The sequence below is a fragment of the Ascaphus truei genome, chromosome 17 (genome assembly GCF_040206685.1).
Source record: "Ascaphus truei isolate aAscTru1 chromosome 17, aAscTru1.hap1, whole genome shotgun sequence".
NCBI classification, from domain to species: Eukaryota; Metazoa; Chordata; class Amphibia; order Anura; family Ascaphidae; genus Ascaphus; species Ascaphus truei.
Genome location: NC_134499.1, coordinates 43,633,599 through 43,650,586, shown reverse-complemented (window position 1 = coordinate 43,650,586; position 16,988 = coordinate 43,633,599). Strand labels below are relative to the sequence as shown.

General features: G+C 44.5%; 1 protein-coding gene across 6 annotated transcripts in view; it reads left to right on the top strand.

Moving 5' to 3' along the window:
- The window catches only part of IQSEC1 (IQ motif and Sec7 domain ArfGEF 1), a 435,749-nt gene that overhangs the window by 298,014 nt on the left and 120,747 nt on the right, over positions 1-16,988 (top strand). Inside the window, exon 1 of one of the 6 annotated variants that reach the window (XM_075574987.1) lies at positions 6,809-6,934. The exons of the other annotated variants lie outside the window; for them this stretch is intronic. The gene's annotated coding sequence lies outside the window, so the exon portion shown is untranslated. Of the gene's footprint in view, positions 1-6,808; positions 6,935-16,988 lie in introns of those variants that run through there. 6 annotated transcript variants of the gene reach the window in all.

Genomic DNA, 16,988 nt, shown 5'->3' with positions numbered 1-16,988 from the left:
GGTTGAGCTGTTCTTGCAACAGTAATGTGAAAGGAGGTAGTAGGGCCAGGTTTGGGAGGAAGTATGAGGAGCTCTGTTTTTGCCATGTTAAGTTTAAAGCTGCAGTTCAGTCAATATCCTGCATGTGTGGTTTTTTTTAATAAATCAGTTCTGTAGTAAGAAAAAATACTTTTAGCATTTTCTGTTTAAAAAAACAACAACTTTTAAAGACCAATTTTCTTATATTCTATTTTAACAGCCATTTGCTAAGGCTCTGCCCCTTCATGTCCTGTCACAAGCCCTGGCACACCCCTTTGTCAGCCCTGCCCTCCCTCTAGCACATGTCAGTTCAGGATTGCTCATGAATATTCATGAGCTTCCACTGACAGACAAGCAGAATATAAACAGATCCCTTCACTAATTATGTCACCAAATTTTGACCTATCAATACATGGAGAACAAATTGACCTGCAGCTATACAGTTCTTTAGGTAATTAGAGATTGCCCACATAAAACTATTGAAGTAAAAAAATAAATGTAAAAAAAAAAAAAAAAAAAAAGACTGAACTGCAGCTTTAAGTCGGCGGAGATGTGATTAGGTCACATTTGGGAACGAGAGACAAAAGGTTCCAGAGTGACAGAAAAAATTCATGTGATTGAAGTATTAGAGATACATTGACCTTATTCAATATACAACAAAAGACAGGGGTGCCCAATGCTACATCCAATTGACAAAACATATACAATATGGTAATAAGTATAACGTTTAAATACTTCAATAATAATAATAATTACTTGGTTATTTAGTTAAACCCTTTGGCCAAAGCCTCGTAAGCCTGCATACCAACGTCAAGGTATAACCAAATTAATGCAGGTCCTGCACTACACTGTGAACCCTTCCTGTTACCTCTGTATGAGGGGAAAGAACCACAGTAGGTCCTGTTCTTGCAGCAAAGTGAAAATACCTCCCAAGTTAAAAAGGTGAGGAGGGGCGAGCTCTGGGGGGAGGTGCCACCTACCTCCATACAACTGTTACCAGTCAGAAATTGATTAATGAAGGATGGTCCCAGGGGGGGCCTTGGCGGAGCACTACCGAAGAGAAGAAGGGGGCTGCAACCAGTGCTGAATAAAAACGCTTTATTGGGTGGTCAAACAAAAGTACATGGTCACTTTGGCGCGTTTCGGGACCTGCGTCCCTTTATCAAAAAGTGAATTCGCGTCTGCACGCATACCTGTTACATGCTTAATCCCCCGCCGATGACGTCACGGAGCCAAAACTCGCGCGAGTTGGTCAGAGAGACCATCCCATTGGCGGAGAAAGCCACCACTGAGAAGCCTCGCCGAGAACTCGCCCCCCAGTGAGCCGTGGGATCGGGAGCTGCCTGCAGCTGACACGCAAGAAGAAATTGTACATAACACAATGTGAGATTTAATAAAAACAAGTGTAGCGTAGGGCTATGATAGATTAAAAAAACACGAATAAAAACAAGATTAACATGGTGAAACTGTCTGATATGCATTAGTTAATAGCATAGGGGGTGGGGGAGGGGGGGGGGGGAAGGAAGGAGAAAGGGGGAGGGTGAAGGGAGGGAAAAGGGAAAGGGAGAGGGGAAAGCTGATGGTTAACATACATCAATGTGGTGGCTAAAGATAAAGATATAACACAAATTGATTTTATGAGTTGTCTGACTCAATATTGATGCCATAGCACAGCGGTGCGCAAACTGTGGGGCGCGACCCCCAGGGGGGCGCGACACTGCCGACGGGGGGCGCGGGGTTTACAGAGGCCCCGCCCGCTTCCCGAAGGCACTTAAATTAAGTGCCGGGGGAGCTGCAGGGCCTCTGTAAACCTAACTTACCGTGGCTCCGGCGGCTTCCTCCCTGCGTCGCCATGGCAACGCGGCGTCAAAATGACGATGCGAGGTCATGTGACGTCACGTTGCTATGGCAACGTGACGTCATTACGCCGCAGTGCGGTAAGTTGGGGTTGGGGGGGGCGCGGGAATGAGGGGACAGCCGGCAGGGAGGCGCAGGGAAAAAAGTTTGCGCCCCCCTGCCATAGATGATAACAGAGGACAAATCAACAGTTACTCTGGAATATCAACCATAAATCATGTGATGCAATGGATAAATGTATGTGGGAAATCTAGTTAGATTATACAAGAAAATGTTTAAGTTTAAGTCTAGATTCATGCCCCTGGGTGCCATTGACCCAAGGGCATAAATCCAGTACATCTCTCTTTGGTTCAAGAGAGACTCCCTATCTCCTCCTCTGGCATGGAGACGTATATGTTCAATCGCGCTGAACTTAAAGCTCTTTATGGAACCGGACTGACATTGTAAGAAGTGGTGTGCCACTGGGTATCTTTCATCTTTGTTGAGAATTGTTCTTACATGTTCTGTAATTCTCTCTTTTAGTGGGCGAATCGTCCTGCCCACATAGGAGCTGCCACATTCACATCTGAGTGCATAAACAACACATTTAGTGTTGCATGTCATAAATGAAGACAAATTATGATTTTTCTTTGTATTTGCATTTTTGACGTTTGATTGGTGAAGCATACCTGCACATTTTGCAATAACCGCAACTGAAGAAACCTTTCATCTTTATTTTTCTTGTCTGTCTATCAGGATCAAACAAACTGGGGGAAACTCTGTTACCGATGGTTTTGGCTTTTCTAAAAACCATCCTAGGTCGATCTTGTATGTACTTCTCTATATCCTTGTCTAGTTTCCATACATCCCAGTGCTTAGTTAGAATGGCTCTAATATGTTGTGCCTGCCTAGAGAAGGTGGTGATAAATAGAGGTGAATCCTCGGAGTGTTCAGTGTGTTGTTGTGCATTTTTTCTATATTTATTTGTGGTCTTTTTTAGAAGTGCTGTCCTATCCATGTTGAATACAAATTTACATGCCTTGTTTATGTCTTCCTCTCTGTAGCCCCTATGTTTAAATCTCTCTGATAGTTCTTCTGCTTGTACCAGGAATGTCTGGTCTGTTGAGCAGAGTCTCCGGAGTCTAAGGAATTGCCCTTTCGGGATACCTCTAATAAGTGGTTGAGGATGTGCGCTATTGGCCCTGTGCAAGAAATTGATTGACGCACATTCCCAGCTAGCTCAAACTCCTACACCCACCACATCATAACCTACTATGGTTCTTTCCCCTCATACAGAGGTAAAACACACAGCGAGCACACACGCACAGCACACACACAGCATGTGCATACGCGCACAGCACACACACAGCACACTCACCACAGCGCGCACACACGCACAGCACACACACAGCACACACACAGCACGTGCACACGCGCACAGCACACACACAGCACGTGCGCACACACACAGCACACTCACCACAGCGAGCACACACGCACAGCACACACCACAGCGAGCACACACGCACAGCACACACACAGCATGTGCACACGCGCACAGCACACACACAGCACATGCGCACACACACAGCACACTCACCACAGCGAGCACACACGCACAGCACACACAGCACAACGAGCACACACGCACAGCACACATAGCACAACGAGCACACGCGCACAGCACACTCACCACAGTGAGCACACACGCACAGCACACTCACCACAGCGAGCACACACGCACAGCACACTCACCACAGCGAGCACACACGCACAGCACACACAGAGCACGTGCGCACACACACAGCACACTCACCACAGCGAGCACACACGCACAGCACACACAGCACACACAGCACAACGAGCACACGCGCACAGCACACACACAGCACGTGCGCACACACACAGCACACTCACCACAGCGAGCACACACGCACAGCACACACCACAGCGAGCACACACGCACAGCACACTCACCACAGCGAGCACACATGCACAGCACACACCACAGCGAGCACACACGCACAGCACACACAGCACAGCGAGCACACACGCACAGCACACACCACAGCGAGCACACACGCACAGCACACTCACCACAGCGAGCACACACGCACAGCACACTGACCACAGCGAGCACACACGCACAGCACACACAGCACAACAAGCACACACGCACAGCAAGGACTGACATAATATACAAAGTTTACTTTAACGAAGTATAGAACCGGCTACATGTGAAGTTAATACATGTGTTGACTCGGCGCTTTGCTTCGAAGCTATTCTGCATGGGGTCACTGGACAAGGAACCGGAGGGGGTCCTAGAGCTGCTCCTGGTTTTTAGGATTAAAAACAAACCTAAAGGGGCAGCGTGGATTACCTCTTTAAGATATGTTCTGTACTCCAGAAGTACACAAAGCTGTTTGGTGAAGTGCCCACACAGCTACAGGGCTTATAAAAGCCCCGTGGTACCTGTGTACTAAGTATTTTCTTGTATGTGATTTGGCTGTAAGTGTAATGATTCATTTACATGTTGGTTTACTGTATACTTACTAGGTACAATGGTAGGATAGCACTGAAGTAACTATATTACCCAGGAAGAAAATAAGATTTTCTTGCAGGTTGTGCTAATTAATTAAGCTTCATGAGAATATATTTACACAGGGACTTTTTAAAAAGTATTGATGTTGTATTATCATTTGTTAAAACATTGTCACAACCTTTATCCTATAGGGTGTCACAATATATAACACATGGGAAATTTCCGCTATAGGCCAAAAAATCTCAGAAATAATTTTAACTTTTCTTCTGGGGGAAAAAAAAGCACTTTTTGAAAAATGATATAAATGCTGCAGCTCAAATATTTTATGTGGAAATTATTTTATTAAACACTGTTTAAATATTTATCACATAAAATGATTACACGCTACTGTGTTTAGATTTCCTAATGATATATTTTAAACACTTCAGATCCAAAGACTAGTATAATTCCATTAAGTAGTGCATCGTTGTGAACCAAAGACTCATTTAATTCCATTAAGTCACGTGCCTGTTATGTACAGTTCAGCTTCAATCGCTTAAGCCCCTCAATATGTCTTGAAAGGCTGAAAAGGCCATTGACCTTCAATAAGGTTGTTTAATGGCTGCAATCACCATAGAGATTGGGAATTACTCAGGTTGGAGTTGCTGAACAGGAAAAGCTATAGGGTCCAGCCCATGACTACGCCGTAGGGTAATTCTGCTGATCAGTACAGTATGGTGTATCCGTCACTTCAGAGCCTAGCATACTCTGCTCCACAACGAGGCACTGACCGAGCTGCTGCATGCACAGGCTGCATCCCCCTGCACTGACCTAGCTGCATCCTCCTGCACAGGCTGCATCCCCCTGCACTGACCTAGCTGCATCCTCCTGCACAGGCTGCATCCTCCTGCACAGGCTGCATCCTCCTGCACTGACCTAGCTGCTGCATCCTCCTGCACAGGCTGCATCCCCCTGCACTGACCAAGCTGCATCCTCCTGCACAGGCTGCACCCCCCTGCACTGACCTAGCTGCATCCTCCTGCACAGGCTGCATCCTCCTGCACTGACCTAGCTGAACCCCCCTGCACTGACCTAGCTGCATCCTCCTGCACAGGCAGCATCCTCCTGCACTGACCTAGCTGCATCCTCCTGCACTGACCTAGCTGCTGCATCCCCCTGCACTGACCTAGCTGCATTCTCCTGCACTGACCTAGCTGCATCCTCCTGCACTGACCTAGCTGCTGCATCCCCCTGCACTGACCTAGTTGCATCTTCCTGCACTGACCTAGCTGCTGCATCCTCCTGCACAGGCTGAATCCTCCTGCACTGACCTAGCTGCATCCTCCTGCACTGACCTAGCTGCTGCATCCTCCTGCACTGACCTAGCTGCTGCATCCCCCTGCACAGGCTGCATCCTCCTGCACTGACCTAGCTGCTGCATCCTCCTGCACTGACCTAGCTGCTGCATCCTCCTGCACTGACCTAGCTGCTGCATCCTCCTGCATTGACCTAGCTGCTGCATCCTCCTGCACTGACCTAGCTGCTGCATCCCCCTGCACTGACCTAGCTGCTGCATCCCCCTGCACTGACCTAGCTGCTGCATCCTCCTGCACTGACCTAGCTGCTGCATCCTCCTGCACTGACCTAGCTGCTGCATCCTCCTGCACAGGCTGCATCCTCCTGCACTGACCTAGCTGCTGCATCCTCCTGCACTGACCTAGCTGCTGCATCCCCCTGCACTGACCTAGCTGCTGCATCCTCCTGCACTGACCTAGCTGCTGCATCCCCCTGCACTGACCTAGCTGCTGCATCCCCCTGCACTGACCTAGCTGCTGCATCCTCCTGCACTGACCTAGCTGCTGCATCCCCCTGCACTGACCTAGCTGCTGCATCCCCCTGCACAGGCTGCATCCCCCTGCACTGACCTAGCTGCTGCATCCCCCTGCACTGACCTAGCTGCTGCATCCTCCTGCACTGACCTAGCTGCTGCATCCCCCTGCACTGACCTAGCTGCTGCACCCCCCTGCACTGACCTAGCTGCTGCATCCCCCTGCACTGACCTAGCTGCTGCATCCTCCTGCACTGACCTAGCTGCTGCATCCCCCTGCACTGACCCAGCTGCTGCATCCTCCTGCACTGACCTAGCTGCTGCATCCCCCTGCACTGACCTAGCTGCTGCATCCCCCTGCACTGACCTAGCTGCTGCATCCCCCTGCACTGACCTAGCTGCTGCATCCTCCTGCACTGACCTAGCTGCTGCATCCTCCTGCACTGACCTAGCTGCTGCATCCTCCTGCACTGACCTAGCTGCTGCATCCTCCTGCACTGACCTAGCTGCTGCATCCTCCTGCACTGACCTAGCTGCTGCATCCTCCTGCACTGACCTAGCTGCTGCATCCCCCTGCACTGACCTAGCTGCATCCTCCTGCACAGGCAGCCAGCTTTGCTTTGCTTATGTCATTACGGAATAGCCGCTGCACCGGGAGGACGCGAGGGCTGCACCTGGCCGGGGAATGTATTTATCCACAGCCCTTTAAACAATGAAGTCAGAGCCGGTAGGTGAGTGATGCACTGCAGGAGTTACTGCAGCAGAGCGCTATATACAGACACACAGTGCTTGCATAGAGCAGCAGCGAGTGTCCGCACTGTGTGCTGTGCATGTTATGGGGGAGAGGAGAGTAATGATGCTTTTACTTGCAGATCAGTTGTCCTGAATGCGGCATATTGTCTGTAATATATTAGCACAGGTCACTGCTGTGTAATAGTCTCATTGGATACACAAAGAGCTGTGGAAGTGGGGGGCACCACCGTCCTTATCATTAACTCTGTGGTTTTTATATCGCATGGAGGTGTGTGTGTGTGATAAGTGAATGTCCCTGATTAAGAAACATTGACAGGTGTGAGACCTTGTGGTAGCATTTTTGTGAATATGTAGTACATATATATGTACTTTAAGGGAGTTTCTTGTAATGATTTGTAAGGTGTTTGTGAAAACTAGGTATTTCACCAGCTATTCCAAATGGTACATATGCACTGCAAATCTGTATATGTTCATTAATTCTCTGTCTAAAAATGGTCTATTTTCTACAACTGTCGTTACGAAGAGATTTGTAAAAAAAAAACAATAAGCAAAACTGTTTTCTCTGAGTCAGGAGTTTGCTTCACAGACAGAAGCTAATAACCCTGTTACTGCATAATATGTGAGGGGCACATTTATCACTGGCTTGTAAGACGTCCTGTATGGAATGTATATACTATAATTAACCAAATATAACAGTGTACCTTGAAGTCGTCATACTTATTATGAGTAGTTTAATGTTCTTTTTTTCTTTACTTTTAGTTAAGTTAAAAACGAGCCTACCTATTATGTGGTTTGAGCGCTCCTCACACCTGCTATTATTTCTGTTTCATCCTAAATCAACAATCATTTTATCCATGACTTGTAAGCACTTCTCCTAAAGGGAGGAACTGGTTTCTAGCTCCTAAAGAGAACAGTCAATTAGCAAACAATAGGGGAATTCCACAAAATACATACATGTCAGTTTTGCCCATGCGTGTTAGTAATAATTTATCAATGAGTAATTTAGAAGCGTAGTGCATCCTTATAGTAAAAACACCTATAAGGATATACCGGTACTAAGCATTTCTTAAGTAGCAGAGTTGTCCTCTTATTTCCCATTGAGATAGTCTCTTTACAATAGTTCAATGTATCCTACGTGGGAATATTGAAATCTCCAGCACCATGCTGCTTTCTCCCAAGTTGCCAGCACTTTATTTGATATATTTCTTGATTTTTAAGTTTGACAAAAACCATAGTTTTTGCAGAGTTTTCAACTGTTGGACCGGCCATTTTATATTCCCAGTGATGTAAATTTTCAACAGCTAATCTCTCCTGAATGCAACTACAGAATTACAAAAGGTGGGGTTGCTAAATAGAACTTGATAGAAGTACAATGAAAATAAACAAATATTGTGTTTTTGTGGCGGGTGAATGCATGGTATTGCTACTTGAAGCAGAGCAAGTTTTTCCAGTCTATAGAATTTGTGCGTGTTTGCATGTGTGTTACAAATATATTCACATTCCAAAAATGAAATAGTGATGCATTCTGGGCCATATTTACTAAGCCGTGCTAAGACATATGACACTTTAGGCACTGTAAGGTTTTATGACTTTGCACTATTAAGTAAATATAGCCCTGAATTTGGAAAACTGTCTAAATGTGAATTGGGGCGATTTAATAGATCTCATTGCCTGTAACTCACACCAAAACACACACAGCCTTAGTCTCTTTTTTTTTCTTCACCTAAGTGTTTTTCGCAATTTTACATCTGCTGTGTGAACAAAATATCAGTAAACATGGAATCGACCTCCAATACATCTTATCGTAGCTTAGTAAATCTTCCCCTAAGGGCCGAATTCACTAACTGCAGATAAAGCGCAGGTCAACACGCAGGTCTGTGTGATTCAGGGAGGTTGCTAAGTGTCATCTTTCCACTGCATTCAACAAGCAAAATGAATCCTATGATTTTGAAGAAACCACAGAATCAATAAGACGTTACCACAAACTGGATCATTCCTGCACTTTTATACCAGTCCGATGGCATCTTAAAAATGGTAAATTCCAGTGCTATAAATTCAAAGGAGTCATGTTAGTTCATTTCATAACCCCACAAACGTCGATATATTGCACTCTATTGATGTTGTATCAGAAGTGATCCTTATGCCATTATGTTTAACCATGACTGCTAAATCACATGGGGCTCAAGTCACTCAATAGCACCGCAGGACATGCTATACAGAGACGTCCAAAGCACATGTAGTCACAGGATGTAACTAACCTGTGTTTGTGGCCGTGTGTGCAGAGGGCACGTCGGGAAATCTTTGTAATGGCCTTGGTGCACTGTATACCAACAGCACATGTGCATAGGATGATGGGCACACTGACATTCTGTTATTGAACATCCAGGAGTCAATGTATGAATAACATTTTTTTAGAACATTTGTGTCATATATAAGGACAGTTTATTACATCTGATGAAGATTTTTTTTACATACCACTTCATATATGGGATATTTTTGGGGGGTGGAGAGGGATACAAGGGAGAAAGAAAGGAGCACAGACGTTCAACATGTGATAACATCTCAGTGGAATCTGCACCATGTTTCTCCCCACCAACACCTCCTACTGACTCCAACTCCTCCTACTGACTCCAACGCCTCCTAGTGACTCTCCCCAACGCCTCCTACTGACTCCAACTCCTCCTAGTGACTCCAACGCCTCCTACTGACTCCAACTCCTCCTAGTGACTCCAACGCCTCCTACTGACTCCAGCTCCTCCTCCTGACTCCAAAGCCTCCTACTGACTCTCCCCAACGCCTCCTACTGACTCTCCCCAACGCCTCCTAGTGACTCCAACTCCTCCTCCTGACTCCAACGCCTCCTACTGACTCTCCCAACGCCTCCTAGTGACTCTCCCCAACGCCTCCTCCTTACTCTCTCCAATGCCTCCTAGTGACTCCCCAACGCCTCCTAGTGACTCCCCAACGCCTCCTAGTGACTCCAACGCCTCCTCCTGACTCCAACGCCTCCTAGTGACTCTCCCCAACGCCTCCTGCTGACTCTCCCCAATGCCTCCTACTGACTCTCCCCAACTCCTCCTACTGACTCTCCCCAACGCCTCCTAGTGACTCCCCAACGCCTCCTAGTGACTCCCCAACACCTCCTAGTGACTCCCCCACACCCCCTAGTGACTCTCCCCAATGCCTCCTAGTGACTCCCCAGCTCCTCCTCCTGACTCTCCCCAATGCCTCCTCCTGACTCTACCCAACGCCTCCTCCTGACTCTCCCAACGCCTCCTACTGACTCTCCCCAACGCCTCCTACTGACTCTCCCGAACACCTCCTCCTGACTCTCCCCAACGCCTCCTAGTGACTCCCCAACGCCTCCTAGTGACTCCCCAACGCCTCCTAGTGACTCCCCAACACCTCCTAGTGACTCCCCCACACCCCCTAGTGACTCTCCCCAATGCCTTCTAGTGACTCCCCAGCTCCTCCTCCTGACTCTCCCCAACGCCTCCTCCTGACTCTCTCCAACGCCTCCTCCTGACTCTCCCCAACGCCTCCTCCTGACTCTCCCCAACGCCTCCTACTGACTCTCCCCAACTCCTCCTCCTGACTCTCCCCAACGCCTCCTCCTGACTCTCCCAACGCCTCCTCCTGACTCTCCCCAACGCCTCCTACTGACTCTCCCCAACTCCTCCTACTGACTCTCCCCAACGCCTCCTACTGACTCTCCCCAGGGAAGAGCCACAACCTCCATATTAATGAACAATTAGTTAACTGAGGGAGAAGTTCATAAGCGGCTTGAAAAAATTAAAGTAAATAAGGCACCTGGCTCAGTACCACAAGATTGGCGTAAAGCAGATGTGGTGCCTATATTTAAAAAGGGAGCTAGATCACAACTGGGGAAATACAGACTTGTAAGCTTGACTTCAATAGTAGGGAAACTACTTGATGGTTTAATTCGGAATAATATTCAGGAATACCTAATGGAAAACAAAATTATTAGTAATAGTCAGCATGGATATATGAAGGATAGGTCATGCCAAACTAACCTTATTTGTTTCTTTGAGGAGGTAAGTAGGAATTTAGACCAGGGAAATGCAGTTGATGTGGTCTACTTAGATTTTGCAAAGGCTTTTGATACGGTTCCACGCAAGAGGTTGGTGTACAAAATTAAGAAAATTGGACTCAGTAATAATATATGCACCTGGATTGAAAACTGGTTAAAGGACAGACAACAGAGGGTTGTCATAAATGGAACTTTTTCAGGTTGGGCTAAGGTCGTGAGTGGAGTACCTTAGGGATCGATACTGGGACCACTGCTTTTTAACTTGTTTATTAATGACCTTGAGGTTGGCATCGAGAGCAAAGTCTCCATCTTTGCTGATGATACTAAATTGTGTAAGGAAATAGAATCAGAGCAGGATGTAATTTCTCTCCAGAAGGACTTGGAGAGACTGGAAACATGGGCAGGTAAATGGCAGATGAGGTTTAGTACAGATAAATGTAAGGTTATGCATTTGGGATGCAAGAATAAACTGGAGACTTACACATTAAATGGAGATAAAGTGGGGGAATCCTTGATGGAGAAGGATTTAGGAGTGCTTGAAGACAGCAGGCTTAGCAATAGTGCCTAATGTCATGCAGTAGCTGCAAAGGCAAACAAGATCTTATCTTGCATTAAATGAGCAATGGATTGAAGAGAAGTAAACATAATTATGCCACTTTACAAAGCATTAGTAAGACCACACCTTGAATATGGAGTAACATTTTGGGCACCACTCCTTAGAAAAGACATTATGGAACTAGAGAGAGAGTGCAGAGAAGAGCCACCAAATTAATAAAGGGGATGGACATTCTAACTTATGAGGAGAGGCTAGCTAAATTAGATTTATTTACATTAGAAAGAGGCATCTAAGAGGGGATATGATAACTATATACAAATATATTCGGGGACAGTACAATGAGCTTTCAAATGAACTATACATCCCTCGGGCAGTACAAAGGATACAGGGTCATCTCAAGGTTGGAGGAAAGGAGATTTCACCAGCAACAAAGGAAAGGATTCTTTACAGTAAGGGCAGTTACATTGTGGAATTCATTGCCCATGGAGACTGTGATGGCAGATACAATAAATATGTTCAAAAAATTGTTGGACCTCTTTTTAGAAAGGAAAGGTATACAGGGATATACCAAATAAGTAAACATGGGAAGAATGTTGATCCAGGGATTAATCCGATTGCCAATTCTTGGAGTCAGGAAGGAATTTATTTTTCCCCTTATGAGATTTAATTGGATGATATGACACTGTGTTTTTTGTTTGCCTTCCTCCTGATCAATAAATATAGATAAAGTATCTATTGTCTAAATTTAGCATTGGTTGAACTTGATGGACGTCTTTTTTCAACCTCATCTACTATGTAACTCCTCCTACTGACTTTCCCCAACGGGCAAACTGGAGCTGGGACGCAGAATGTGATTGTCACGGTAACTTATGACAAGATATAATAAACACCAAATATCTGGGTTGAACTGAACGAGACTTAGATATGATAAAATATAATTTATTCCTTGAAGAAGGTGAACACAACAGATTATACAAATAACAGACAAAATATAGCACTTACTTAAAGGTTAGGACAAGAAAGCCATCAAGATACAGGATGGGCCATTTCTTCCATAATTCAGGTTCAGATGTTGACATCACAACAATGCATGAAGAACATAAAGAAAATTGAGTAAAGGGTGACTCTGACTTATATACCATTTCAACCCTTTACTCTTAACCCTTGGCGTCGAGTTGGCTAGAAAAATCTCTTTGAAGTAGATTTTGGCTTCCCCTGTAAGTGTGAAGTACCACACTTAAAAACACTCAGCTCCTTTGTTCCTGCCCTAGTATAAACAATCAGGGCAGTTAACTTTTGATCACTTTTGATCACAGGGCTATGCTAAGTCTTTCAGGATGCCCTTCCTGCCCTATTAGCATAGCAGATGGGGTCTGCATTTTCAGAGCAGATCCAAAACCCCATATACACTTTAATATTTTCACTTATTAATAAGTTCCGTTCTGGTGGGTCCAGTGGGTCGAAATCTGCCAGTTATTAAAGCCTACAAAAATAACTTTTAGGTGAAGTATTCGCCAATCCAGTTCTCTCTTTATCCTTCGCTATCCTTATCGGAGAGTCAATAAATGTAAGTTTGTCTGAGAGGGGGCTTTGCCTGTGCAAACTCTTGTTAAACACACAGTGACGTCAGACACAAAGTAGCAGCCAGAGGAAATCAGACTTTCCCAAGGCTCCGTCCCCCAGGTTTACAAACTACCTTTAAGAAATTATTTCAAAATGCTTATAGTACTCGGATATTTGCACAAAAGACATCACCCAGATGTAACCTCTTAAACACGCCCCTTCAATTTTGTACCCTTGGTCCGAGGTAGGTTGTCCCTTTAAAGTACATTTTAAAAGGCAGTTCTCTGCCATCACAGGCATCCCTAACCACATGAATTTAGCTATTCTTCGTAAGACCCAGCAGGAGATAAGTCTCTGGTGTCTCAGAAGTTGACTGCAAGACCAAAGCATATTCATGATAGACATGCTGCTTTTGATGATTTTCACATAAACTAACTTGTGCAGCCTTTCATTAATCACAGATAACTGTGCCTAAAACCCTGCACCCCACCTAAAACCCGGCACCCCACCTAAAACCCGGCGGCACCCCGCCTTTCCGTTTAAAGGCGCGGCAGGAATGTCAGTATTTGCTGGCAGCCCGGCCTTCTGCCTTCACAATTTCATTCAGCATTTCAGAAAGATTTTCTTTTAACATACCATATATCAGGTGTGCTGCAATTCCCGACAGGGGCTTTTTGAAGTTCACTATTGAATAAGACTGTTGTTGAACAGGTTTATGGTCTTCCTACAATTTTAAACCTGAAATAAAAGCTTCTTGTATGTCTGCAAAAAAAGTCTTGAACCAATTACAAGATTGGATACTCTGGCCATGTCTCCTCACAGCAGGGGAGCTAATGCATGTTCAGTACCAAGCAACGCTCGACTTCATGCTGCGAAGAAATGTCACTTTATATATTTATATTGTTTGCAGGTTTCACATCCCTAAAAAGACATGAGATTAAAAAATTCAGAGGACTCACATGCCATCAGTTAGACCGGGGGCGCGCAAACATTTTTGGGTGCGCCCCCCCCCTGCCTGCTCTCGTCCTTTGATGTGCCCCCCTCCTTTGCGCGATGTCAAATGACGCCACGTGGTCGTGTGACATCACGTGACCCGCGGCGGCATTTGACGTCATGTTACCATGGTAACCGTGACGTTACATGACCCCGTGGCGTCATTTGACGCTGCGTTGCCATGGTCACGCATGCTGAAGCTGGCAGAATCATCCCGGTAAGTAGAGGTTGCAGAGACCTCGCACAGTCCCCAGGTATTGGGGAAAAGCGCGGGATTTCTGCAACCGGCCGCGCCCCCTCAAAAAAAATCTCGTGCCCCCCAGTTTGCGCACCACTGAGTTAGACAATTTGGTGAACATTCTGCCTCAACATTTCTATCACTACTATGCATTTAAATGTAAAACTAGAAACTTGTATTATTACTGGAGCTTATATCAAAGTGGTTGTGCAGTTTTACATAAGGCTACGCTTATAGTGCCGGTGATGGCAGGCTATGGTTGCTGGAAAAATCTAATTGAGATGACTTCCAGCGATCGCTACCAAGAGATTTATGGACTGCCAGGGGGTGTGACTATCCTATGCCATCCCAGAGATATGAAACAAGGAACAAGGAAATTGACAGCGATGCTGACGTATATAATTTTGATATTTGCATTCGAGGCAGCGAGGCGATCGCAAGGGGGTCCAGATATGGGAGGTGTGGCAGGTACTGGGGAACAGATATCCATTTGTCGCTCAGGTTTAGGGGTAAAACACTTAGTCTTGTTGTGTCTGCCATGAGCGCCTGAATGTAGTGATGTGACACACGTGTTTCTAAGTATTAGTTAAGGAAAGTAATGAGTGCGTATCTACTAAGGCAAAGTTTAAACGCCGGTTTGTAAAAAAAAACCTCACAACTAACAGATCATCAGCTTCCATTATTTGCAATACAGATACCCCAGTTAGAAGCATTTATGGTACTAGCTATAGATGGAAATCTTCACCATAAATAGCTAGACAGGACTATATTTTCAGTTAGAATGCAGTTCTATTGATTAAAGATACAAGAAAACGTTTTATTTGACATTTTAGAGGAATTATTTGAATTGATCATATATATATATAATAGCACTGGAGGCCTTGATGCCCAAACATTATTTATTGAGCATTTTTGTTTTGTATTTTAAACCATTTACAAAGCCAGCTTAAAACAGATTGATTTAGTCTTCCAGACATTTCTCAGCTGAGAATGACAAAATCAAAGAATAAGGACAAATTGGCCATCAGCTTACTGTACATTTATTTGTTTCAGCATATATAATGGAACTGTTATTTCAGCTGTTACCTCTAAAGTCATGATGCTCGATCTTCAGAATAAAGCGGAGGTAAATTGAAAAGGGACTAGTTTTAGACAAATAGATTAAATTGCGGCGAGGATCGGCAGACATCGGAGTTTGATGTAGTGTGCTGAATTATATATGTATGAGTTTAAAAACAGAGTTTGTTTACTTTTGGTTCATCTATTAACTGAACAATAAACTACTGTACACTACTGTTATTTCTAAGGTTACACAGAATTTGATGGAGTATACATTGTTCCAAACTGTATATTACTGCTGAAGAAATTTTATATACGCATACAAGCTGCATACAGTATGCACAATAACAAAGTATAATATAACATTTCAGTCCCTTCTGGCAACCTTGGAAAATGAATATACAGTATTGACCTTGAAACCTTCATTGCCCTCTAGCGCGTCTCATACACTTGTGTGCTGAAGGACGTTGTGGGTGGTAACACTGTAGGTCAAAGAGTAACAGGCATTTGTACAGTATAACACACAGAATATATCTATTAAAGTCTTATGGCCGCCAAACTGGTGAAAAAACTACTGAGCGTTTTTCTTTGATAGATCTAGCGTTAGTTTTTGCTCCAGTATTACCACACTCTCGCTGCAAGACGACTTTGATAAATAAACCCTGACATCATCTATCCTCACAAAGCTTTACTAATTGTGCTATGCTGGGGGAATAGGTCCTAAACAAGCAATGTTACTGGTTTAAATGTCCTACTATCTTAGCTGATACAGTCAACATTTCCTCCTTCCCTACCAGATGTGCGCAATTTCCGGCTGCTATAAAAGCCCTTTTCTGTGAATTATGCAAAATACATGTATATGTACATTACATGGTACATCAAGTTCTTGGGTATCTACCAATACATATAACTTAACCTTTTGTTGGTGTTATGCATGTTTTGCTTGGGAAGCAATGGCACTTAATTTGAGCATAATTTATGGTAAGTTTGTCAGCATGGGGTTTTATGAAAGTGAGCGTGACTGGGCACATATTCTCATTGACTGAGCAGTTATAAGACATCTAAGGTATCTTCCAGTGCAGGAAGGTGTCTTGTGGCAGAAGAACGTTTAATAAATATGGCCCATAACATGTTTTACATTCATAAACAGAAATTATACTTCCTTCTAGACACAGATGAGATCTGACTTTTTTCATAGTTTCATAGGTTGCAAGAAATTCAATATTGAAGATTAGGGGTTGAAATGATATGTACAGTACTGCTTTCTCTTCAAATTATTTATTTATAAAATATTTTACCAGGAAGTAATACATTGAGAGTTACCTCTCGTTTTCAAGTATGTCCTGGGCACAGAGTAAAACAAATAATACATGGTTACAAATACAGTTACATAAATGAACAAGGTATACATTTATATACAAGACATTGCATGCACAGTTAAAGAAAATATATATTATGAGCGTATGAAACAGTTACAGACCAGATTAAAGTGAGTCTGTATGAATATTGTGTACATATAGAAAAAGCAGATTTTGCACACCATTTAAATTTATCAGAAATATTGAATAATTA